This window comes from Ovis canadensis, chromosome 4 (assembly GCF_042477335.2).
Source record: "Ovis canadensis isolate MfBH-ARS-UI-01 breed Bighorn chromosome 4, ARS-UI_OviCan_v2, whole genome shotgun sequence".
Taxonomy (NCBI): Eukaryota; Metazoa; Chordata; class Mammalia; order Artiodactyla; family Bovidae; genus Ovis; species Ovis canadensis.
This window is the reverse complement of record NC_091248.1, coordinates 52,936,788-52,961,953: the sequence shown is the minus strand read 5'-3', so window position 1 is coordinate 52,961,953 and position 25,166 is coordinate 52,936,788. Positions and strand designations below refer to the sequence as shown.

Below are 25,166 nucleotides of genomic sequence, written 5' to 3'. Positions count from 1 at the left end.
ATAGCAAATGAAGCAACTGACAAACAACTAATCTCAAAAATATACAAGCAAATCCTACCGCTCAATTCCAGAAAAATAAAAGACCCAATCAAAATATGGGCCAATGAACTAAACAGACATTTTCCCAAAGAAAACATACAGATGGCTAACACACACATGAAAAGATGCTCAACATCACTCATTATCAGAGAAATGCAAATCAAAATCACAATGAGGTGCCATCTCATGCCGGTCAGAATGGCTGCTGTCAAAAAGTCTACTAACAATAAATGCTGGAGAGGGTGCAGAGAAAAGGGAACACTCTTACACTGTTGGTAGGAATGCAAACTAGTACAGCCACTATGGAGAACAGTGTGGAAATTTCTTAAAAAACTGGAAATAGAACTGCTATATGACCCAGCAATCCCACTGCTGGGCATACACACCAAGGAGACCAGAACTGAAAGAGCCATGGGTACCCCAATGTTCATTGAAGCACTGTTTACAATAGCTAGGACGTGGAAACAACCTAGACGTCCATTGCCAGATGAATGGATAAGAAAGCTGTGGTACATATACACAATGGAATATTACTCAACTATTAAAAAGAATGCATTTGAATCAATTCTAATGAGGTGGATGAAACTGGAGCTTATTATACAGAGTGAAGTAAGTCAGAAAGAAAAACACCAATACAGTATATTAATGCATATATATGGAATTTAGAAAGATGGTAAGGATGACCCTATATGTGAGACAGTGTATTGCAAAAACCACTAAAATATTGTTAAGTAATTAGCCTCCAGTTAAAATAAATTAACTTTTTTTAAAAAGAAAAATAAAGAATACCCAGGCCTGACTATATCCCCTTGTGAGGGTCTTAACCCAGCAACCCTCCTGCCTACCTGCGGTCTCTCTCCCCTTTCACTCTTGCCTAGAAACTTTGGACCGCTGGACAAAACCCCGAGAGGGATTGTCAGAAGATCCTCTGACCAATTCTGAGGAAATGTGGTACACTGACGGAAGCAGCTTTGTCTTGCATGGAAAAAGAAGAGCCAGATATGCAGTAGTCTACAATTTTGAGACCACAGAGACTAAGCCACTGACACCAGGTACTTCAACCCAATTAGCTGAGTTCATGGCCCTGACTCAACCTTCAGAGCTGGGAAAAGGAAAAAGAGTAGCCATTTACACTGACTCCAAGCCTGCCTTTCTGGTGCTACATGCACATGCTGCTATTTGGAAATAAAGAGACCACTTGACCACATCCTTAGGGTCTTGGAGGCAGTCCATCTCCCCCCCCAAGGTTTCCGTCTCCCATTGTAAAGTACACCAAAAAGGGAGCATGAAGTAGTGGCACGAAGGAACTAAACTGCCTATTAGGCAGCTAAGAGCACACCATTACAGAACAATGACCTAACAGGGGTTGCCACCTTAGTTCCACAGACTAATTTGCCAGAAACTCCATCATATACTGAAGGTAAGACTCTTAAATATAAGAGTGAAGACTTTCAAGAAGATCTTATGGGTGGTTCCAAAAGGAGGGACTCCTTTTTCTGCCTGGGAACTGCCAATGGAAGTTGGCTAACTCCTTACATGCCACCACTCATTTACGGGAAAAGGCCTCCAAAGATTACTAAAAAGGTCCTTCAGAGGAACAGGCCTCCAAACAACTATAAGGCAAGCAGTCTCCCCCTATTTCACCTGCCAGTTAAACAACCTCCAAATAGCTCGAAGACCCCAGACAGCCCAGCCCATCCAACAACGTGGGACCTACCCAGGAGAGGACTGGCAGATGGACTTCACCAGATGCCAGTTTCTCAAGGATATAAATACCTATTAGTCATGACAGATACATTCACAGGATGGATTGAAGACTTTCCCAGACTGAGAAGGCTGAGGAGGTGGTTAAAAAAAACTGCTCCATGAAATCATTCCAAGATTTGGTCTGCCCAAGTCATTACAAAGTGACAACGGGACATCATTTACTTCTAAGGTCACTCAAGGGGTCTCTAAAGCATTGGGCATTATTTATTATCTCCATTGTACTTGGAGGCCTCAATCTTCAGAAAAAGTAGAAAGAGCCAAACAATTCTTAAAATCAGTGATAAAAAATAATAACCCAGGAGACCTCTCTCAGATGGAAGAAGGCTTTACCTATAGCCCTCCTCCAAACCATATTGCCCCTAAGGAACAGGTTGGTCTTTGTCCTTATGAGACGCTATATGGGAGATCTTTTGTTTATGTCAGTGACCTCTTCCTAGATCCAGAGGCTCAGACCCTCTGGTCTTATGCCATGGCCATTGGGCAATTCCAACAGGATATATGCTTGTTGGGTGTCAACCAGCACCCAAAAGATTCCAAAGAGTCACCACTATATGCTCCAGGAACTCAAGTTCTAATTAAAGTCTGGAAAGATGGGTCCCCAGAGGCTCAACTCCAGCTCACATGGAAGGGCACCTACCCTGTAATACTTTCTATTCCCACAGCAGTCAAGGTACCAGGACACGACTCCTGGATTCACTACTCACGAGTCAAGCTTTGGAAGAAAACAGAAGAGAACACTCAATACACCTGCAAGCCCCTGGGGGCTATCAGATACCTACTCTGGACTACAGATGAGTGTCCTTCTAATGAACACCTCCAAAATTAAGTTTCTGGGGATAAGATTTCTCAGGACAGCTCTAACGAACCAACACAGTTTGGCAGGGATTATACTTCACAATAGACAGAAGATAGATCTCCTGATCCCTAAACAAGGAGGGACTTGAGACATCTTGAATGAGATGTGTTGTTTCTGGGTAAATACCTCCAGCTAAGTTAAAGAAAGTCTTACAGTCTTCAAGAAAAACAGTCCAAAGCCTACAGGACCTCAAAGAACAAGCTGGAGAGTCCTCAGGGTGGCTACAATTTCTCTTTGGGGGATCCTTCTCCTGGCGAGGGGGAATTTGGAGTTGGCTAATGCCCCTACTAATCCTTGTTATCACCATATTGATGCTGCTTATGATTGCTCCATGTATTATCAATTGTCTAACCTGTTTTGTCTCTGCCCAGGTCAACAAACTGCAACATGCAGTGCCAGTTCAACAAGGATATATAAAACTACAGCTAACCACAGAAAATATCACTCACCCTTAGATGGACACCACAATGAGGACTCTGAGGCTTAAGACTAGCAAGAGAGAGAGGCCCAATCCCCCTCACCATCCCAGTTCTGCAGGAAGTAGCCAGAGAGACCTCGACACGCCTATTCCCAAAAAATTGGGCCTCCCGTCTCCTGAAGGGGGAATGGTAGGTAGTTAGAATAAGAAAAAGGAGTCCAAAATGGTGTTGCCTAAAAGATAAAGGGAAAAGCCTGTAAAAATAGAACAAAGGAAGGTCCAAGGACCTGAGTGAGAACCTCAGGTGAAACAAACAGCCCCCTGGCTAGTCCAATTTACACAGGGCAGGCTCAGGGGGAGGATAAAAAACATGTAAAAAGAGGAGCCAAAATTGAACCTAGGGCCTCTCTTCTCTTCATGTCTTTTGGGTCAGCCCGCCCTCATGCCTCAATTTTCCTTTGCTTGCCAAATAAAACTGAGCTGTAACACTTGTCCACCCATTGCTTCAAATTTTTGCTGTGGCGAGACAGAACCAAGGAAATTAAAAACTCCCCTGACAACCTGATATTCAAAAGAGCAGGTTATATTTTGGCTTTGTGTTGGCTTACTTTACCAGTGCCTAAGTGGAGGTGTGATGAGCTCTTAAAGGACAGATTAGAATTCCAGATGCTCCAGCCACCACAGTACTCTGTTCTGACAGCAAAATTCACAGAACTGTGAAAATCAGTTCAGGTGGGTTGCTCATTTTGCACAGCATTTTCCATTTCACATACAGTCCACGAAGTCAGAGGCCCTACGCTCTATGCTTTGTGAGGGAATAAGCCATAGGATGTTGTCTAACAGGCCAGAGAGCAGCCAAGCAACATTCAAGGCCATCAAAGTTCACCAAACTTGAGGCTCACTGGCTTCTCTAGAGCAGTATTTTCTTCTCAGGGGAAAAAAGAGCAAAAAAGACTTGTTTGAAGTAAATGTGAGCCCCTGTATAGAGTGCACCTTTTGAAGACTAGAAAGAGCAATTCCTCTTTTGGGGTCTTCACCTGCCTGGATCAGAAAGCAGAGTCACCAGTCTTTATCTGTGTGCTAATATCCCTGTTTTCCTGAGTAACAGAAAAGTCTGCTGGGAAAGTCTCCCAGGGCTCAGGTAACTGTGTGAACCTGGAGGTAAATTAGAGTTGAAGCTTCAAAGACTCTTTAGGGATTCCTGAAAGCAGGTCTTAAGGACTACATCATCAACAAGAAATAGCCAATTAACAATAAAATAACAGCAGAGGTACAAAATACCACTTCGAGAAAAGGGATTGATTAACTGAGAATGTGTACAGTTTCAGAGAACTGAGGAAGCCTGGTCCCCATCTTTTTACCCCCTTGAGATGTTTACAGTCATGGGACAGCACCTCCCACACACACTTAAACACAACACATACAAAACTATGTCTCTAATGTAGAAAATGCTAATTACTGAATGGATTAACAGAGTTCTAAAAGTGAAGCTATCACTTTAATGCTTGTCACAGAAATTATTTTGAATGTAGTATTATTTTCATTTTTCAAGAACTTCATTGAGATAAAATTTACATACAGTTTCTCACTAGAAATGTAAAGTTTAGTATTCTTTTTTAGTCAAGTCAAAGGATTGTGCAACCATTACTACTGTGTAATTTTAGATCACTTTTGCACCCCCTGAAAGAACCTATGCATCCATTAGTAAGCAATTTTCTATTTCTTCTACCTGCCCTCCCCATACTAAGTCCAGAGTTGTTGCTAATCTACTTTGCCTCTGTAACTTGTCTCTTTTAAACTTTATACAAATGAAATCATACACTATGTAGTCTTCTTTGTCTAGTTTATTTCACTTAACATAAGGTTTACAAAGTTCATCTTTTCTTATTTTTCGTTTTTAAATATTTTTCATAAGACTAAATGTAAGACTTTACATTCAACCCTATATAATTTCATCTTTTTAGTTATGGCTCATGTTCTGATCTATCAAAAATACTTTTAACTTACAACAATCCTTCAAATAGTTATTATTTTACTAACAAAAAATGGTGACAGCATGGTCACTTGTGGGGGATTAAAAAAAAGTGAGAGAGAGAAAGAGACAGTAATTACCACTTATGGGTGCTCAGTCAGTCAGTCATGTCTGACTCATTGTGACCCTATGGACTGTAGTCCTCTAGTCTCCTCTGTCCATGGGATTTTACAGGCAAGAATACTGGAGTGGGTTGCCATTTCCTTCTCCAGAGGATCTTCCCCAGCAGGGTATGAAACCTCAGTCTCCTGCACTGGTAGATGGGTTCTTTACCACTAAGCCACCTGGGAAGCTTTATAAAGCAATTAATTCATGCTAGTGAAGTCACTCAGTCATGTCCGACTCTTTGCGACCCCATGGACTGTAGCCTACCAGGATCCTCCATCTGTGGGATTCTCCAGGCAACAGTACTGGAGTGGGTTGCCATTTCCTTCTCCAGGAGATCTTCCCAACCCAAGGACTGAACCCAGGTCTCCCGCATTACAGGCAGACGCTTTACCATCTGAGCCACCAGGGAATCTCCTTCTAGAATAATTTGCATATAAGTAGCACTACCCATATAACAACAGTACTCCATTTTATAAACAAACTAAAGCTTAAGCCAAGAAAGTAATTTGCTTATGCTCACACAGCAAGGAAGCTGTAAGTCTGGGGTTCAAATCCAGATCTTTCTGATTTTCTGAAGCCCATACTTTAAGCCAGTAGACTCCATGATCTCCCATGACATTCTTTAGTTCCCAGTTATGTAATAATATCCAGGAGCAATACTATGTACATTTTCTATACATATATTACTTCATCTTAGTAGATGGAAAACATAATAAAATAGATATTGTGATCTTCAACATACATTAAAAGAATCTTAAATTCAGAAGGGTTATGAAATCTGTCCAAGTTTACCAACTAGTGTGTGACAGAGCTGGTGTTTATATACATTCTTTTTCATAATGTAGCAACTCCATTTACTAACAATGGTTTCACCTAAGGTTGATGCAATCCCGATACTCACCTTTTCTACCCATGAAGAAACACAAAATAATCTTTGGATTCTTTTCTTCCTTCCCAGGTACTCAGTAGAGAAAAGCAGTGGGGTAAACAAGACAAAAACTCTCCCAAATATCTGTACTTCTAAGGAAGACTACTGGCCCATTAACAAATGTCTCCATCAGTATCTTACCATCTGCTGTTTGTACTGTACTTGTCAATATTGAGCATCACTTGCAGTTCATACGATCATAAAAAATCTCAGAAACCACAGAGTACCAGCGTGAAAAAAAAAAGCTAATTCAAAGATGGTTTTAGAATCAGATAACACATTCACTGCACAAGTATATAACTAGATGGAAACAAGTTATATCCTCTGCATGTTTTCTATGTCCATGAAAATTTATTCAATTTCTAGCACTAGATTGAACAGGACTGGCAAATTACACAGTGTAATCTCCACTTCTGCTGACCCACTTGACGTTTTTCCCACTCATCTAATTCTCAAGTCTCAGATTATCCAAACTAATCTGTTTAAATTCAAAATACAATGAAATTTAATTATCCATGTCATAAAGAGTACTGATATTATGGCAGACTAAGGTAGACTACAGCACAAAAATATTATATTTGGCCTTTAAATACCTTAAATATTTTCACACTATAGATTTTTCTTTTCTTAAGACTTATTTTGTTCCCTGTACAAATTCAAACCAAACAGAAGGTAAAGTTGGTAGTCCCATATGGCAGCATTTAAATGGAGCTAGAAAGATTAACTACCTTCCCACTTGTAATTAGTCATTCCTTGTTTTATATAAACTTTGCTCCCTTTCCTGAAATGTTCTTTTATTTCAGAATGCCCCTGTGAGGGGTGACATATTAAAGCACTATCAGCTGAAAATGAATGAATTTATTATGATTAAGAAAACAGATAAAACAACATTTTTTAACAATAAGTACCTCAGAGAAAAAGAAGATCATCACTGGGTTCTATCCCATATCAGTGCAAAAATTCTGATTATAAATACTGCCCCTTAGATGTAAAGGTTCAAGTGTCTCTATAAGTCATCAGGAAAGAGCAAAGATAGGAAATAAATTTATTATCTTTCATTTTGAAGCATAGTGTTCCCCCTATCCAAGTAATAAATATTCTAGGAGTGATAACAATTTGATTGTATTATCAATAATTTTCATGAATTTTGTAAATATAAAGTTGTAAGCAGTCTTCAAGCTCAGTGGTGAAAGATTCAAATACAATAAAACGACAGCCTACAAAAGAAGCAAAGGGCAGTAATTCTTGAATCACCTTGAAACAGCATCTGCATGTAGAATTTTTACCTATATATGGAGATGCACTATTTTTATGCAATAGGGAAATGCTATTTCTTACAGAAAGAATAATGCTGCATATGTTCTTACATGGAAAGTATACGTATAATCCAAGCTAAATGCTACACAGATGTGCTCGTTATACAATCAACTCAAATAATAGTACTGTATCTACATTAACAAAAATATAGACAAATAAAAAGAGAGGCTAATAGGATATACATTTACATTAGAAAATGGATTTAAAAATAAAACTTAATGATTCCCTCATGGTCCAGTGGTTAAGAATCCACCCTGCAATGAGAAGGACACAGTTTCTTCCTAGAAGATTCCACATGCCTCGGGACACCTAAGAACATGCGCCACAACTACTGAGCCTCCTCTTTAGAGCCCAGGAGCCGCAACTACTGAGCCCATCCATGTGCTTCAGCTACTGAAGTCTACGTGCCTAGAGCCTGTGCTTCACAAGCGAAGCCACCACAGTGAAAAGCCCGAGCACCACGATGAAAAGTAGCCCCTACTCTTGGCAACTACAGAAACTTTGTTGTGTGTAGCAACAAAGAAGACCCACCAGAGTCAAAATATATAATATAAAAAATAAGTAAATTAAAAAAATTTTTTTAAACTTAATCATTTGAGTATTTTATTTCAATGTAATAAGCAACCAAAAAAGATGTACTTTCTGTTCATTCTTAAATTATTTTAATATAAAAAATAAAAACTTGAAAAAACTTTTCCAACACATAAAATCCATTTATCAGAATACCTAATAATAAATGATCTATCTTAGGCATAGCCACCAAATGTTGCAATGTGTGGTGCTAATGGTAAAGAACCCGCCTCACTTGCCAAAGTATGAGATGTAAGAGATGGCAGCTTCGATCTCTGGGTCAGGAAGATACCCTGGAAGAGGGCATGGCAACCCATTCTAATATTCTTACCTGGAGAATCCCAGGGACAGAAGAGCCTGGCAGGCTATGGTCCGTACGGTCTCAAAGAGTCGGAAATGACTGAAGTAATTTAGCACACATGCACATTTACACTAAAACTTTCACTTGTGTCTGACATAAAGACTAAAAAAAAAATTGTAAACAACTATTTATTCTTGATATTCTAAAATGTAAAATCATCATATAAACAGAAAATAACTAGACACCTGACTTGCTGATATATGTACATGTGTGTGTGTACCTATAACTTTCATATTTTATTTACAGATAATCTTGTACACCCCTAATGCAATACCAGTGGGAAAATAGCAGAAAGAACAAACTTAGAATGAGAAGTGAAAAAAATTCTGCTAAAGGTCAGAAGTAAAACATAAACATCTACTGAGCCTTTGGTGAGTGCCAAGTATACAATATGAGGAATGGCAATAAAAAAGATTTCATTTTTACTCAGATAACAGAGAAAATATATTAAAATAAATTAAGTATAGAAGTACATCAATAAAGGCAAGTACAAGCGCAACATGACCTAGAGGAGGGTTTGATTAACTCTGAGATGAAATGGATGATGAGAGGATTTGATGTGGGCTTTAGAGCAGGGGTTCCCAACCTCCAGGATCTAATGTTAGATGATCTGAAGTGGAGCTAATGTAATAATAGTAATAGAAATAAAGTGTACAAAAAACGTAATGCATTTAACTCATCTCAAAATGACCCCTCCCTAACTCCATCCATGGAAAAATTGTCTTCCAAGAAACTGGTCCCTGGTGTCAAAAAAGTTGGGGACTGTTGCTCTAGAGAATACATCTACCTGAATTTAAGTAAGAACTTAGTGATTTTATCATAACCTTCAATCCTCTTTATAGTTTAAAAGAATAGAAAGAAGGAAGGGAGGGAGGGAGGATGAAGAAAACTAGAAGAAAGGAAGATAGGAAGTAAAAAAGGAAAGAAAGGAAGGGAAAAAATAAAACTAAATTTTCCATGCTGAAATCTATCATGATAGATAAGGGCGCTCGAGTGTCAGGCTATCAGTAATCAATCACTTGTCAGCTAGTTCGCTTCACAGACCCTTTTGTGAAAGCAGTGTATCCTGCATAGAGAACATGGAATAGGAGACCACTCTCAAAAAAGCAACAGGCATAACAAATATCTGGGGGATTTTAGGGGCTTGTTTGGTTTTGCTTGTTGGTTGTTGGCTTATTTGTGCTTGTTTTCCTAGAATACTTCCTATTATTTTAAAAAAGGAGATTTCTCCCAAAAAAATGACAAATATATCAAGCTATTAACATTTAGTATATTATAAAAAGTTCCTAAGCCCTTATAATATTGGACTAGACCCATGACCTTCCAAATTAATTTTACATTTGGGAGAAGAAAATTACACACTAGTCACTAATGTAATTAGCTACAGCTATTGCTTATAAAAGCATGAGGAGAAGACAACGTGATAGGGAAGAGGAAAATAGAGCCACGACACCAATGATTTAAGCTCCAAGTCTAATACTTGATAAAACCCAACCATCAGAAGTAAAAGAATCAAAGACGGATTATCTGCGAAAGGAGATGAAAAGGGATAACTAGAACAGAAGAAGAAACCAAGAGGGTCAAGGCCACTTGAAACCTTTACTAGTCAGGACTTACATAAAGCCATCACCTTCCTCTCTGTTTAACTAAATAGAATCAATCACCAGATACTTTACCAGAATGGAGTCCTTACCCTATACACCGGCTCTCTTATTTAGAACAACAATGTCTTGTCTTTTAAACCTCCTTCACCCTCAGCCACAATATAGACACTAATAATGATAATGATGATAAGCATAGCAGAAAGAAGAGAAGGCATCTCCTATTTGCCAAAAGTTATGGTAAATGGTAAATGGCCTACTTTCAAAGCAACCTACGAGTAGATAATATAGTCAGTCCTTTGTAAATCTATTTTTAAAAATACTTATTGAATGTTTATTACACATAGGACACTACTCTAGACATTCAGAATACAATATTGAACAAAAAACATAAAACATAACTCTGATAGATTACACAATCTGGCTGAGTAAACTGAGCTACAGAGAACTTAAATGATATTTGCCCAGCAATGAACACCAGGTAAGTGACAAGGGCAATGTCTATCAATTTGATTCTGGGACTCATTTCCTCATACCATGGACTTTACTGCTTTGGACTTTAACAGCATACTGGCCAGGGCTCGGACGTGGCACTCTACTTTTCAGATTTTATATTTTTCCATTTAATACTATATAAGGAGTAGTTCAATTGTAATACAGTTACATTTTTTTAAAAAAGAAAACCTCTAAGCACAAAACTCAAAAAGCAGGCAAGGTGAAAATACTAACTCTAAAAGTGTTTGAGGAACTAAACTGAATATTGTAACAGTCATTGATATAAATAGTTGATTACAATTAATAGTTTATATGAGTTCATTTATACTCTAAAGGAAGTTAGAATAGCACGCATATCTATCTCTACTTACAATACAACATTTCACATTTTGGTCAGTATTTCATAGTAAGAACATATTTTCTCAGCCTAAAGAAATATTCTATAACAGAAAGAAAGTTGCAATTAGAGTGAAGCAGATGACTCTAACTACTCTGAGTCTCCATCGATGTATTTAAAAATAAATAAATAAATAATGGGCATAACATATATTCCTGGCATTTGTTTGATAGGCTTAAGTAAGATAAATGTAAAAATGCTATGCAAACTGAAGAATGCAGCGTTCTTTATCATTTTCCCCTCACAGAACTACAGAATTATTTGGACTTCCTAATATACTCTATTACTTTGGTAATTATTAAACTTTGCCTATGTACAATTCAAAATGAAATACTCTGCCCTTAACTCCTTAACCCAAACTCAAGTTTTAGTAACCATTATTTCTGAGTTAATACTACCTTCTGAACTGCCATATTGCTCCCTCACTCTCCAAGTTTTTTCTTTCCCACTTTCAAGTTCTATACAATTTTTAAGCAATGCAGAGTGCTAGGTATAACTATATAAGTTCCATAATCTAGGTCTTTATAAAGATGAAGATATTTGGATAATCTTAAATCAGCTAATATTTCTTTCATATTAGCACTTCTCAGGGCTGATTCACCACTTAGTGGCTACACAATATACTTCTTCCCTAGGGATTCCGTGTACGTGCTACTCCTTTACTTCTGAATAATTATTCCTCAATTTGTAATATGTGCATGTGTTCTTATTCCCTTGGTAGTGTCCGACCTTTTGCAACCCCATGGACTGTAGCTAGCCAGGCTCCTCTGTCCACGGGGATTCTCCAGGCAAGAACTACCCTCCTCCATTTGTAATACTGCCCTTCAATTGTGTTCACTGTGTAGAACCTTTTATGTAAAACTCACTATTGTTCTGAAGTTTGGTTTTCCTGGCAGCTATCTTGCTACTTTACGTATTCAAAAATGAAGGAATCGTATCACTTGCACATGGAATCTAAAAAAATGATATAAATTTTTTGCAAAGTATAAATAGGCCCCCAAACAAAGAAGACAAACTTATGATTACCAAAGGAGAAAAGGCATGAGGGAAGTATAGTGAATATATTTACAGACTTTATATATTTGTGTTTATGGGAGTATTTTAGATTGTAAGTGATCATTCTTAATAACAATATTCATTTTGCATAGAATTGAGCATTTGAAAATGCAAACATCTATGCTGATGGAGCCCACAAACTCGTGCAAGAAATACAGGGCAAGGGAGTGATAACAATATAATGTAGTTATAATGAGGTATCTGACAATGAAAGGGCAATATTAGTATTGTAGGCAGCAACAAATTTTCCTCTGATTGCCAAATGTACTGAACATATATTGCCATATTATAGAATGTACTAAGCCCATATGACTTCATTTAATCAGCATTGCTGTGTCTGTGACAGGGGCTTATACGGATGAGACACACAGAGGTTAAACAACTTACCAAAGTAATACAGTAGTGGAGTCAAGATTCACTTTCAAGACAATACAGGGTCTTGAAAGATGAGATGTTTCTCATTAGATGATAAAAGTGGGAAAGAGTAGGCTAGTGCTGGGAATAAAATGTACTAACAGCCAATAGACATGAGTATGTGAAAGAGACACCAGAGGGACAGGATTGGACAGGTGATGAGAGCTGCCCAAGGCCAGGCCTCATAAACAGGCTGCCTCCAACTGCTTTTCTACCTAATGTCATCCATTGAACATTGCATCTATAGGAAACTCAGGTTAAACCACAACTATCAACATACAAGAAAACAAGATTCAGCAGCCTTAGAGCCCCAGACCTAATAAATACTTAGGAGAGAGACTCACAGACAGTAAAGAAGAAAGAATACTGAGCTGGGAGAAAAGGATCAAGATCTCCTCTTGATTTTTAGTCCAGCGAATCAGCTGGTTTTCCACTCCTACAGTTGAACTGTCTTTGCCACAGTACAAACGTTATTCCATTTACAGACACTTATTTCAACAATGGAGTTTTCAAGTCAGAGTCTGTATGTTTTAATTCTTTATTATGTACTATGCGTTGAACTATTACATAAATATATGCATGTGTACATATGTGTGTGTACTTATTTATTCACATTACGGTACTATACCCAGAGATGCAATATGCTATTAGACACAATGAATAAAATGAATAACATTTTAGATTGCTTTACTCATTTCTGAGTGAGGTTTCACTGAAAAATCAAAGTAGTTTGTCTCTTTCCTTCTTTACTTCTATCCTCCCTCCCTTTCATCCGTTTTTGCTTCTTTTCTTCTTCCTTGTTTTATTCATCCTTCTGTTCTGAATTATCAACTAGGAGTTATTTTGATATTGGAACAGAGAACCTTCTACAATTAAGTCACCCATTCAACTCAGACCAATATGGTCAGTCACCAAAATCTTACTGGACTATGACTATTATGAAATTGAGTAAAGTTTTCCATCTCATAAAAGTCATAATCAACATGAATAGGCTCTCTTGCTTCCACTCAATTCTGTTTGTCTCCATTGTGATTTAACAATGCTTTATGTTTTAAATAGCTATGTAGGAACTTAACTTTTCCACCAGATAGTAAAATAATTTAGGAAAAAAATGCTCTTAATAATAGAACAAGTTTAGGTTTACAATTCCCTTTTATAAACTAGTAAAACTTTTATGTAACAGTTTTATTTGTAAATGGGTAAAAACTAAATGCTCTATCTCCCACTCACCTTTTCTTTCTATTTTGTACCCTCCATCTCGAAAAAAGACAAAAAAAAAAAAAAAAAAGCCCAGAATAAGGCACTGAAGAGTTACCATTACAATTCACATCCACGTTCTCTAAAGCTAAATGCACCTAAACTATGAGAAGAGTTGACTCATTGGAAAAGACTCTGATGCTGGGAGGGATTGGGGGCAGGAGGAGAAAGGGACAACCCAGGCTGAGATGGCTGGATGGCATCATGGACTCGATGGACATGAGTCTGAGTGAACTCCGGGAGATGGTGATGAACAGGGAGGCCTGGCGTGCTGCGATTCATGGGGTCGTAAAGAGTCAGACACGACTGAGTGACTCAACTGAACTGAACTGAACCTTCTGTATTTAAATCACATTCTTCCAATTTTCAGGTTTATAGCATCACTCATTCATTTATTCAGGCAACTGTTTTTTGGTACCTAAGATATGCTAGCTTTTATGTTAGGCATTAAAATAAAAGATATATAAAACATTCATTCACTTACTATGCAGACCACAAAATCAGCATAGAAGAGAAATATTTTCTCTCTTACTTACTGAAAATAGTCTTAAACATCATTCTAACCAGCTCTATCATTCCCACCACTGTCACAGGGATGGGATTACACTGAATAGCATGGAATGGGGGCTGACCTAAGGCTATGTAGATGCCACAGAGTGGGGGAAAACTGGAATGAATGAGGAGGAAGTATTTCCAGTGTCCTGCTCAATTGCCTTCCAAAGCTGACAGTGGTTCTTATTATTCCATTTCCTTAAGGGAGAATCTCACATCCCTATGGATCTGAGTACTGGACTATAAAGAAAGCTGAGTGCTGAAGAACTGATGCTTTTGAACTGTAGTGTTGGAGAAGATTCTTGAGAGTCCCTTGGACAACAAGGAGATCCAACCAGCCCATCCTAAAGGAAATCAATCCTGAATATTCATTGGAAGGAATGATGCTGAAGCTCCAATACTTTGGCCACCTGATGCAAAGAACTGATTCATTTGAAAAGACCCTGATGCTGGGAAAGATTGAAGGTGGGAGGAGAAGGGGACAACAGAAGATGAGATGGTTGGCTGGCATCATCGACTCGATGGACATGAGTTTGAGTAAGCTCCGGGAGTTGGTGATGGACAGGGAATTCTGGCGTGCTGCAGTCCATGGGGTCACAAAGAACTGGACATGACTGAGCAACTGAACTGAAGAGAGAATATTTTTCAAACATCACATTGAAGAAAAAGTTATTTATCTATGATTTACAGGCTTTTTAAGGATCAATTAAGGTTCCAGCATCACCCAAATTCAACTATACTCCTTTACCAAATGTAATGACAATAGAAATATTCCAACTCTACGAGGAAAATATATTAAAACTGTAAATACAGAATAATTTTTAATATGTGCAAAGGAATTAAAAAGGGGAGGGGGATTTCCCTCATAGTTTAGTCGGTAAAGAATCTGCCTGCAATGCAGGAGACTCGGGTTCAATTTCTGGGTCTGGAAGATACCCTGGAGAAGGAAATGGCAACCCACTTCAGTATTCTTCCCTGGATAATCCCATGGACAGAGGAGCCTGGCACGCTACAGTCCATGGATGGCAAGAGTCTTACACGACTTAGTGACTAAACCACTAAAGGGATAAAACCTACTGCAGTGAACTGAATTCACTTTCTTCCCCCTTTCTCTACCCTCCACTCCCAACCCCTACACTGAGTCAGTAGCCAAAGGAGGACACCAAAGTACAAAGATGAAAGAAAAGAGTCAAATTCTTGGATGAGAGTTCTAAGTTCTTGAAACCCTGGCCAAGAGAGATGTGAAGGTGGCTGAGGCCAGTGACCTGAAGGAACCTCGGGGTTGCAATAAGGAGGACACACAGAGACATGCGGGGGGACATGCATATCTAAGCATCTGCAGCAGGGACAGAGGCCAAACTCGTGTCACTTCACAGAATGTTAGACAAAACCTTCCTTTCCAAAGCCGGAGGAACTACCTAAGCCATCCTCGGATCTTAAACTGCCAGCCCTGGTTCAAATGGGTTCAAATTGGTTGAGGTCAGTTATAAGTAACTAGTTTCTCTATCATTATTCTTAAGGCTCAAATTCCAAATCAAGTTCAATCATAGGGGAATAAATTTTATTATATTTCCTGTATGCTTGCTTTTGTATGTATCATAGAACTTTCGATTAAAGCCTAACTTTAATTCTGCATTTGCACCACAAGATAACTTTAACACTACTTCATTATTTCTCACCCTCTAATTTTACACTCAGAAAAGAAAACCAGGAGCCTGTGTGCCCTATGTCTCATATAGTTTCTCCCTCTGGTGTCAACAGAAAAGATATTTGCTAGATCAGTAAAGTCCAGAGAGTGCAGTGATTTGCCAAATATGGTCCACTGGAGCACTGAGAATTTAGGGTTAGGTTTCAGCATTTGTTGCTGTCACTCAGATACTAAATCTATATTTACTTGAGGCAGTGAGTGGAGATTTAAATAGAAAAATCCAAAGCATCCAAGGTACTCTCCTTTCCTGACTTAGCTGTTTTTGAGAGTTACTCTCATGGAGCTATAGTCTTTCAAAACTGGTTAAATAAAATTCTATTGGTATTATCATAAATTTTGTAGAAGATTAGCAAAAAAAATTAACTTTCTCTTTACCATTTTATAATTATCTGACCGGTCATTTCATGTCACTGTTCATGGGGATTTCAAACATAAAATATGACTAATGCTGAAATACAATAAGTGTTCTCAATTTAAAAATAAAGATGTATGTCTAAATATGATAATAGTAACATGAAAATAATAGACCATTAATACACATTACTTTTAAATATATTAAAATTAAAATATAAAATTGTATATTAAAATTCAGCAGAATGATCTGAAGACATAGAATCAAGGTTTAAAATCACCATAAAAATTCAGATGTACAGATCAGGTGAACAAAATCATATTTCTAAAATTGGGGAAATTATTTATCAGTAAAGGCAATACAACATTCCTGCCCACCCCCTAAAAAAGCCAAAAAATAAAATCTGGATAAAATATAGAAGCTGGTCAGTAGGAAAATAATGGATGAAGTCTAGGAATTCACACTGTGGCTGGTGGGCCAGTAGCAATGTTGTAGGCGGAATGTAGAAGGGGATTCCAAAGAACATGGCTCAGCATGTATCATACAGCACCAATTATCTAGTCTGTACAAATGGAACCATTTTTCAAGTGTAGGGACTGGAGTTTGAATGGTGTTGGTTGGAAGATACCCCCCAAACTAACATCACAGAGCATCACATCCTCAATCTCTGGGCAACAGTCTGGATTCTTGTGCTTTATGTAAAAGGAAAAGGATGCAGACACTGTAGCTGTGCACATGTGGAGCCAGGAGGGATGTGGGAAATCAATGTACTACTCTCTTCTCAATTTTGCTGTGAACATAAAGCTACTCTAAAGTGTAGTGTAGTCGCTCAGTCGTGTCTGACTTTCCGTGACCCTATGGACTGCAGCCCCCCAAGCTCCTCTGTCCATGGGATTCTCCAGGCAAGATCACTGGAGTAGGCTGCCATTTCCTTTTCCAGGACTCTAAAACATAAAATCTTTTATAAAAATTCTCATTTTGGAGAAAACCTAGCTCAGAAATCATAGATTTAGTGTTCAACACATTGCTTTTCTTTTCTGTAAATCCTTACCTATTTTAATCTTGGAAGCTTTTTTTCCCCATCTCTACTTGGTTAATTTTAGACTTTCCACTTTCTTTACAACCTCACCAGCTAATCAGTTTTAAACTTTTTTCAGTAATTATAATGAATTAATGGTTATGTTTAAGCAATTTCAAATGATAGGTCCATATATATATATATATACATATATATATATATATAAACTAATGTCAACAATCACATATTCTATTTACTATTGCTGGGAGAAATATCAATAACCTCAGATATGCAGATGACACCACCCTTATGGCAGAAAGTGAAGAGGAACTAAAAAGCCTCTTGATGAAAGTAAAAGAGGAGAGTGAAAAAGTTGGCTTAAAGCTCAACATTCAGAAAACGAAGATCATGGCATCCAGTCCCATCACTTCATGGGAAATAGATGGGGAAACAGTGGAAACAGTGTCAGACTTTATTTTTGGGGCTCCAAAATCACTGCAGAGTGACTGCAGCCATGAAATTAAAACACGCTTACTCCTTGGAAGGAAAGTTATGACCAACCTTGACAGCATATTAAAAAGCAGAGACATTACTTTGTCCACAAAGGTCCATCTAGTCAAGGCTGTTTTTTCCAGTAGTCATGTATGGATGTGAGAGTTGGACTGTGAAGAAAGCGGACCACCGAAGAATTGATGCTTTTGAACTGTGGTGTTGGAGAAGACTCTTGCGTGTCCCTTGGACTGCAAGGAGATCCAACCAGTCCATCCTAAAGGAGATCAGTCCTGAATGTTCATTGGAAGACTGATGCTGAAGCTGAAACTCCAATACTTTTGGCCACCTGATGCAAAGAGCTGACTCATTTGAAAAGACCCTGATGCTGGGAAAGATTGAGGGCAGGAGGAGAAGGAGACAACAGAGGACGAGATGATTGGATGGCATCACCGACTCAATGGACATGGGTTTGGGTACACTCTGGGAGTTGGTGATGGACAGGGAGGCCTGGTGTGCTGCAGTTCGTGGGGTCGCAAAGAAGTCAGACACAACTGAGCAACTGAACTGAACTCCTCTAAAAATATTATAAGGAGTCCAATAAGGCAGATATGTTAATGGTAAAAGTATTCTGCCAAATTGAAGAATGTGATTGGCACAGACAGAAAACTACCACAGCTTAATTTAATAGCTGCCTGACAGTTGTCTCCAAGTCTTCGTTCTTTTCTGAGGGATCTGCCTACCACCGTAAGTAGTGTGAACACAAAGAACACGCACACTAGGTGTGTGAGCTTACTTTTCTAGAGCTATGAAAATGTATTTGAAATGTGAAGAGGCAATGGGAAATGAATTTGACATCCCTATTAATGTAGTTTTACTTCAGTGAGAGTTTTTCATATCACTAGATAAATAAAACATGCATACGCAAAATGTCTCATATTTCTGTACCTCCATAAAATATACATTCCTCTATGTCCCAAATATTGGAAAAGTACTGCTATTTTAATATACTTATTAACTAAGTTTTTCTTGATAATCTCCACATTGGCCAAAAAAAAAAAACTAAGAGCTTGCTGCTAGAATTTTGAATCAGGGTTCTTTTTAACAAAAAGGAATGGCACATGTCCAAATATCTATTGAGAACACCAACACTGACATAAAGTTGAGAAATAGCAATAATTATTATGAACATGATAGTTTTTTATGTCTACGCTATAGATAATGTGTGGTGTCCATAGGGTTTCAACCAGTTTCTTGCCTCTACTTACACATAGACTAGGTCAGAGCTTGTACTAAGGAAGACCAGGAAGAGGGTTTAACGCTACAATGAAGTAATTTTACTCTGTACTCTAGACATAATATTGACACCTAATGGTATTTACATAGTTTTTCTTGAAAGAGTATCTGCCACCAAGAAAGACAGTTCAAAAAACATGTTGGCCAAATTTAGTGACTTATTAGATCTTTGCAGGAAGAATATTATACAATTTAATACATAAATTTTCTCTTGCTTAATATAATATTTCTTAACACAACATGTCAAACTGTGAATTCTCTTTTGGTATAAAGAAACATGCAAGGAGTGGTATCTCTCATAGCCTTACATGTCACACATTTCATAAAGAGAAAGTTATATAACATAAGATGAACTTATTTCCAAGCTGAAAGTCAAAAATTGATAATATTTGGAACACTAGGGCTTCCCTGGTGGCACAGTGGTGAAGAATCTGCCGGCAAAGTAGGAGACCTGGGTTCAGTCCCTGGGTCAGGAAGGTCCCCTGGAGTAGGAAATGGCAACCCATTTTAGCATTCTCGCCTGGGAAATCCCATGGCCTGAGGAGCCTGGCGAGCTACAGTCCACGAGCTCCCAAAGAGTCGGACACGACTGAGCACAGCATAGATACACGAGGTCACAGCCTGCTGCGTATTAATTCATGGTGACAGAACTTTTAAGAAGTTTGTTTGAAATAAAACATAAAGGTTCAAAGAAACAAAGCAGACAGCAGAGAAACATTTTAAATGCCCGCTCCTCTATTTTGGCAGCTTTATGTGAGTAGACGGGAAACTTTAAAAATGTTACCCAGACCAATCCTACTGACACTGCCTCTGATTGTCCCTACTTTTCACATATGTATCATGTAGCTAAATTCTGCCTACTCTTACAGCTATCTCTTCTTTCCATACTTCCATTTCTTTAACCGCTTGAGTTGAAACCATCCAGACCACTTCAAAAGCCTGGTGATCCCTGTTTCACCTTCCTCTCCTAGAAGCCATCATTGTTGCAACTGGGCACACAAAAACACCAACAAGGACCCAATTATCCAACAGGCTAGTTCAATCATAAGACATGTAAAGGGTAGATGCTGTGTCATAGTTCTCTTTCTCTCCAAAGTGTGTAGCACAGTATATTATATAGAGAGTTCAGGATTAAAAGCACTCACTAATGCAACTCCATTCCCAGAGACTACAGTGTAGAACATAATATGTATTCACTAGAACAGGTTTTGAATGAATAAGCATTTTTATTGAACTAATATAACCTATACATTCTTGCCAGATAAGCCTCCTAAAATACCTAAAACATATTCCCACTTCAAAAATTTTCAGTGGCTACCTACTTCCATCTGGATGAAATCCATCAAAGGCATTCCACAACCCAGTCTCTCCCTGGTACTTTCCTTCTGTCTCTGCTCATTAATCCTTTCTAGAAGGCAACATGGCAGAGTAGAAAGGCACTGCTTTTGATATCAGAATGGTTACTGAGTTGTGTGTGAGTCTTGACTTGATGGCTTACTGATGTACGATATTATAAACTCTTTGAACTTCACACTGTCCTAAATAAAAGCAATTACTACCTGGCAGAAGTTGTAAACAAAACATAATAATCATAATACACTTACCAGATAGGGCACAGGAAGGAAGAACTGTATGAACTCTGGCTTCTACTGCAGTAGAGTTTCTTTCTCAATCAGATTATAGACTCTTAACCTTTGTTTAGTATGTTCCTCCTGATAGCTGAAACAGAGAATTCGACCTACTATTACTGACACCTAAACTCTGTTCATTCTGTGAGGCCAGCTCAAAAGCTACTCTGGTCTTACATAAGCATCATATTCAAGCACCAAGCAGATGTAAACACAACTGGTAATCAGCCAGTTAAGGGTGGGCCCAAGATAATGTTGTTATTCAGTAAGAAAATAATTATCTATAAGGGAAGAACAGATAGGTCTAAATTAGTGATCTGATCTCAGAACTTTAAGCCACCGACAAAAAGTTCCCTCTCAGTCTCTGAGGCTTTGAAAGAAAAGCTGTAATGGGGAGGACTGCAAACGAGCAACTTGGTAAATGCTGCAAGTGTCATACCTTCTATGAACTCTCTCCCTCTCCACGACAGCATACGCCCAGAGTTGTTACGCTTTCTGCGTTCACTGTAGCACTACTGTACACTGTGGTAAAGCACACATAGCTTTGGAATGTTAATTACTTCTCAAGTTATACTTATTAGTTCACCAGATCACAAATTCTTTCACAACAAAACAATGCCAGATTCTTTAGGCTTTCCATCAGTGTTTTCTACATAGTAGGTATTCAACAAATATTTGAATGACCATTATATGTAGATGATCAGATAATGAAAGCATTGTGCTCTTTTTCAATTAATGCTAGTACATTTAAAAATGTTATTTTCTATAAATCATGCAAGCCAAATATAAATGGTCGCATGTAATTCTGAACGCAACTTACACAGCTCTCCAGTCTTAAAATGTTATTTCTTCTAATAGTCCTTAATACAGGACACTGACATATTGAAGTATGGTACCCAAGATGATGTAGACGTTGGCAAAAGCAAACTAATTGCTGAGTTCTCTAAGTCAGTAGCCCTCAACACTGGCTATACCATAAAATCATCTGGGGAAAAAAAATCTTTTTAATACCAATACCAAGCCAATTATTATAGTCTCTAGGACAGGAACTAAATAATGGTTTTTTGAAAACTTCCCAGGTAATTCAAATATGCATATGTGCTTAAAACCACTGAATCACGCTTAATTTCAATGAACAACATGAATTGCTAACAGTTTCTGAGAAAGTCACTAAGATCTCTTCTGCTCACTATTGTTTCCTGGGTTTTAAATATTTAAGTATTTGAAACACATACTCTTTATTAAGTATTTTTCCACCACTCTTGCACCACTATCTATCCAACACTCTCTTATTGTGATTACCTCAGCCTTAAGAAAAAAGTAATGCATGTTAACAGTCAGATAAAAATTACCTCTCTTAACGAGCTCAATGAGTGAAGAAGCAAGCTACCTCAGGGTGGCTGACGACAGGTGACTGGTCTGCAACATTTAGGAAGCCCCTTACACCTGTCGAGGGAGGCAAAGACTGCAAGAGAGAGGCTGAGTCTGACTGAGCAGGCGCAGAAGGGCAAACAATGCTCCAACTACTGTTGGCAGAGCTCTAAAAATAAAACTACAAAAGCACTGGGAAGGCAGAATGAATTCCTAACACTTGTTCTCTTCTATTTTAGTCTGTTATGAAGCAGGTGACCTCAGCACCAAGCAATGAGTCTGTTAACTTTCTGTATCCCTCACTTTCAGAAATGATCCTCAGTCATGTTGCCATGACTGAATTCATTCCAACTGTTTCATATTCATAATCATAGAGAATCTTTTTTTAATCTTTCAAGACTGCTCTCTCGTAGGATTACACTCTAAAATAAGCATCTTTGATATTCATTTGCCTATCTTACTTTGAAGATTTCTTTCACATGTATTATTCTGGGGAAAAACTGTTTATCTGTTAATATTTTATGTATTCTTTCCGGGACTCTTGGTCTAAGAAGCAAGAGTTAAAAGAGTTATTAACACATCCAGAGAAATAGCAATTTAAATGTCTTCCACTGAAAAATCACTGGCCCAGAGAAAGGAAAATTACAGACTTCCTAATAACATATTTCATGAGCCAAATAAGGTCATCCTTATTTTAAATGCTATTTTAAATGTTTGGTCCAGAATAGTTCTGCATGAGAAGGTAATAAAATGTTGAGGAGGAGAGCAAGTCTGGCATCAGCTCAGAGCTGCATCCCGCGTCCACTGTTGCTGGTCTGAAGCACAGAATTCGGTTGCTCAAGACCTCAGCTGTTTCTTCATTTATTAAAGATGAAAATAATGTCTATCCCTGTTTTATTAAGTTGAGGTCAGAATTAAATAAGACAGTATCATCAGGACACTAGCTCACTGTCTGGCCCCTAGCACTCAATAAATACTATAGATGATGGTTACTGGTGACAATAATCTATTGATACTAGTCAACGAGCAGCAGATGATTGAACCATCAAGAAGCAATACTGTTTTAACTGCTGCTGATGTTATTAAGTAGGCATATACTATTTACATCTAAGAATCCAAAATCTCCAAGCCTTTTTTCTAAACAGGTTTGCCTCTTCCTGTTTTTCTGGCAGAAAGAGCATAATAGAAGTGAAAAATATCTTGGGGAATTTTTTTTTTTTCCTGGCTGGTAAACTTTGCTAGAGGAAATTTTGCATTTTGGTTCATTTCTCACAACATGCATATACTAGAGATGCCTATATTTGATGAAAAGTTGAAATTATTTCATAGAAATTGATAGTGCCTCAAAACATTTAACTCCTAAGCTCAAGCCAAAACAAAAACTACACACACACACACACACACACAATCCATTAATACAGATCCCAGAAAAATCCTGATTCATGATTAATCACTATCACTTTACCTAAATCTCAAACAATGTAATTGAGTTTCCTCCCACCAAGGTGTCATGGAATACATAAGAAGTCATTTTAAAAAAGTAAACTTTGATCAAAATTCTGGGTTCATCTCACAGGCATCACCACTGGACTCTTGAGCTGTCTTCCCAGAGACTGTTCACATGTTACATTTTTGTATTTGTATCTGAAGCTATCTGTGTCTTAACTGTTTCAGCCATTTTCTCTGGTTTGGTTCTCAAAGAAAATAGAAACCAGTTGTAAATCTAGTGAAAACTAGCTTTATTTTTTAAACAGTATATATACTAAGTTGCTTCTCACCTTATTCTTTAGACCAGAAGTCATTAATTATTGGTATAAAAGAGGAAAATTATGCAAAAATCTGTATTAAAAATACTTGAAGTTCAGAAAGTCCATTTAGAGTAAACATCATATACCTCCCTTGAGATTAACAAGACATTGTATTAAACTGGGAAGTAACTGAAATATTTCCCAAGTTCTTTCAGATGTAAAATGATGAGGGAAAAAAGCTCCAAAATGCTTATAAACTACTAGCAAGTATATAAGTATAAACTAGAAGTTTATACTTATTTCTAAGTAAGTATAACTAAGTAAGTTTGCTAAAAGTAAGGTATTTAGTTTGCTAAAGTATTTTAACTATATTCAATGTATCTAAAAAGGAAATGATACTATTTGAATTAGTTTGCATATCTGTTATACAAACTAAACAGATTTACACAGCCTACATGAGTATTTCTTGGATAACTTTTCTGAGCATTTCTCAAGTGGATGGATATTTCTCAATCACTTTTTTTGACTGCAGAACTATTCTTATGTCTGTACAAGAGGAACACTGCATTGACTTATTAATTTTCCTTCTATAATATCTAACATTTGCCCAAAGGAAAATGGGTCATCAGCAAGTTTATTTCTATTCATGCTCTGATTTCTCAGCCAAATAAGTGACAGGTCTGCACTTTCAGGCCTGGGCTGAGACTGTTTCTTCAGACGTCTTCCCATCTCTATGAGTTGCTGGTCAGGCTCTTCTGTCCATGGGATTCTCCAGGCAAGAATACTAGAGTGGGCTGCTGTGCTCTCTCCTCCAAGAGATCTTCCTGACCTAGGAATAGAACCCCTGTCTTTTACATCTACCTGCATGGGTAGGTGGGTTCTTTACCACTAGCACCATCTGGGAAGCCAACTCTGCTTTTCAAACATAAGATGAGCACAGAAAAAGGAAGGAACAGAACCACCAATCTTAATGATGGGTTTAATATTATACAAATCCAACACACTGGCTTAAATGAGCAAAATGAATAGCCTAACGTCACATATCAATATTGTGCTCTACAGCTGGTTCAAAGTATTCCATAATATCACCACATTTGAATGTCACAACCACACAGTGAGCTCGGTAAGAAAGATCATTTGAAAGCATTTTACTGATGAGGAAATGGAGACCGAAGTGTCAAACACTGTAAACATGGGCCCATGGCTAGCAAGAAAGCCTAGGTCACAACCGACCCTATATATACTATACAGCTGGTTACTGGAAACATCAAACAAGCTTCAGGAAAAATGACAAGTGTAAAGAACTACTAAGCATAATAACAATGAAATATAGAGTGTTATCTATCGTAAGGAAGAGTAGCAATGAGTGTTAGAAGTACATATCAAGC

General features: G+C 37.9%; 1 protein-coding gene across 7 annotated transcripts in view; it reads right to left on the bottom strand.

The window, feature by feature from the left end:
* CACNA2D1 (calcium voltage-gated channel auxiliary subunit alpha2delta 1) overlaps positions 1–25,166 on the bottom strand; it is a 541,059-nt gene that overhangs the window by 483,170 nt on the left and 32,723 nt on the right. The gene's annotated exons all lie outside the window — the stretch shown is intronic.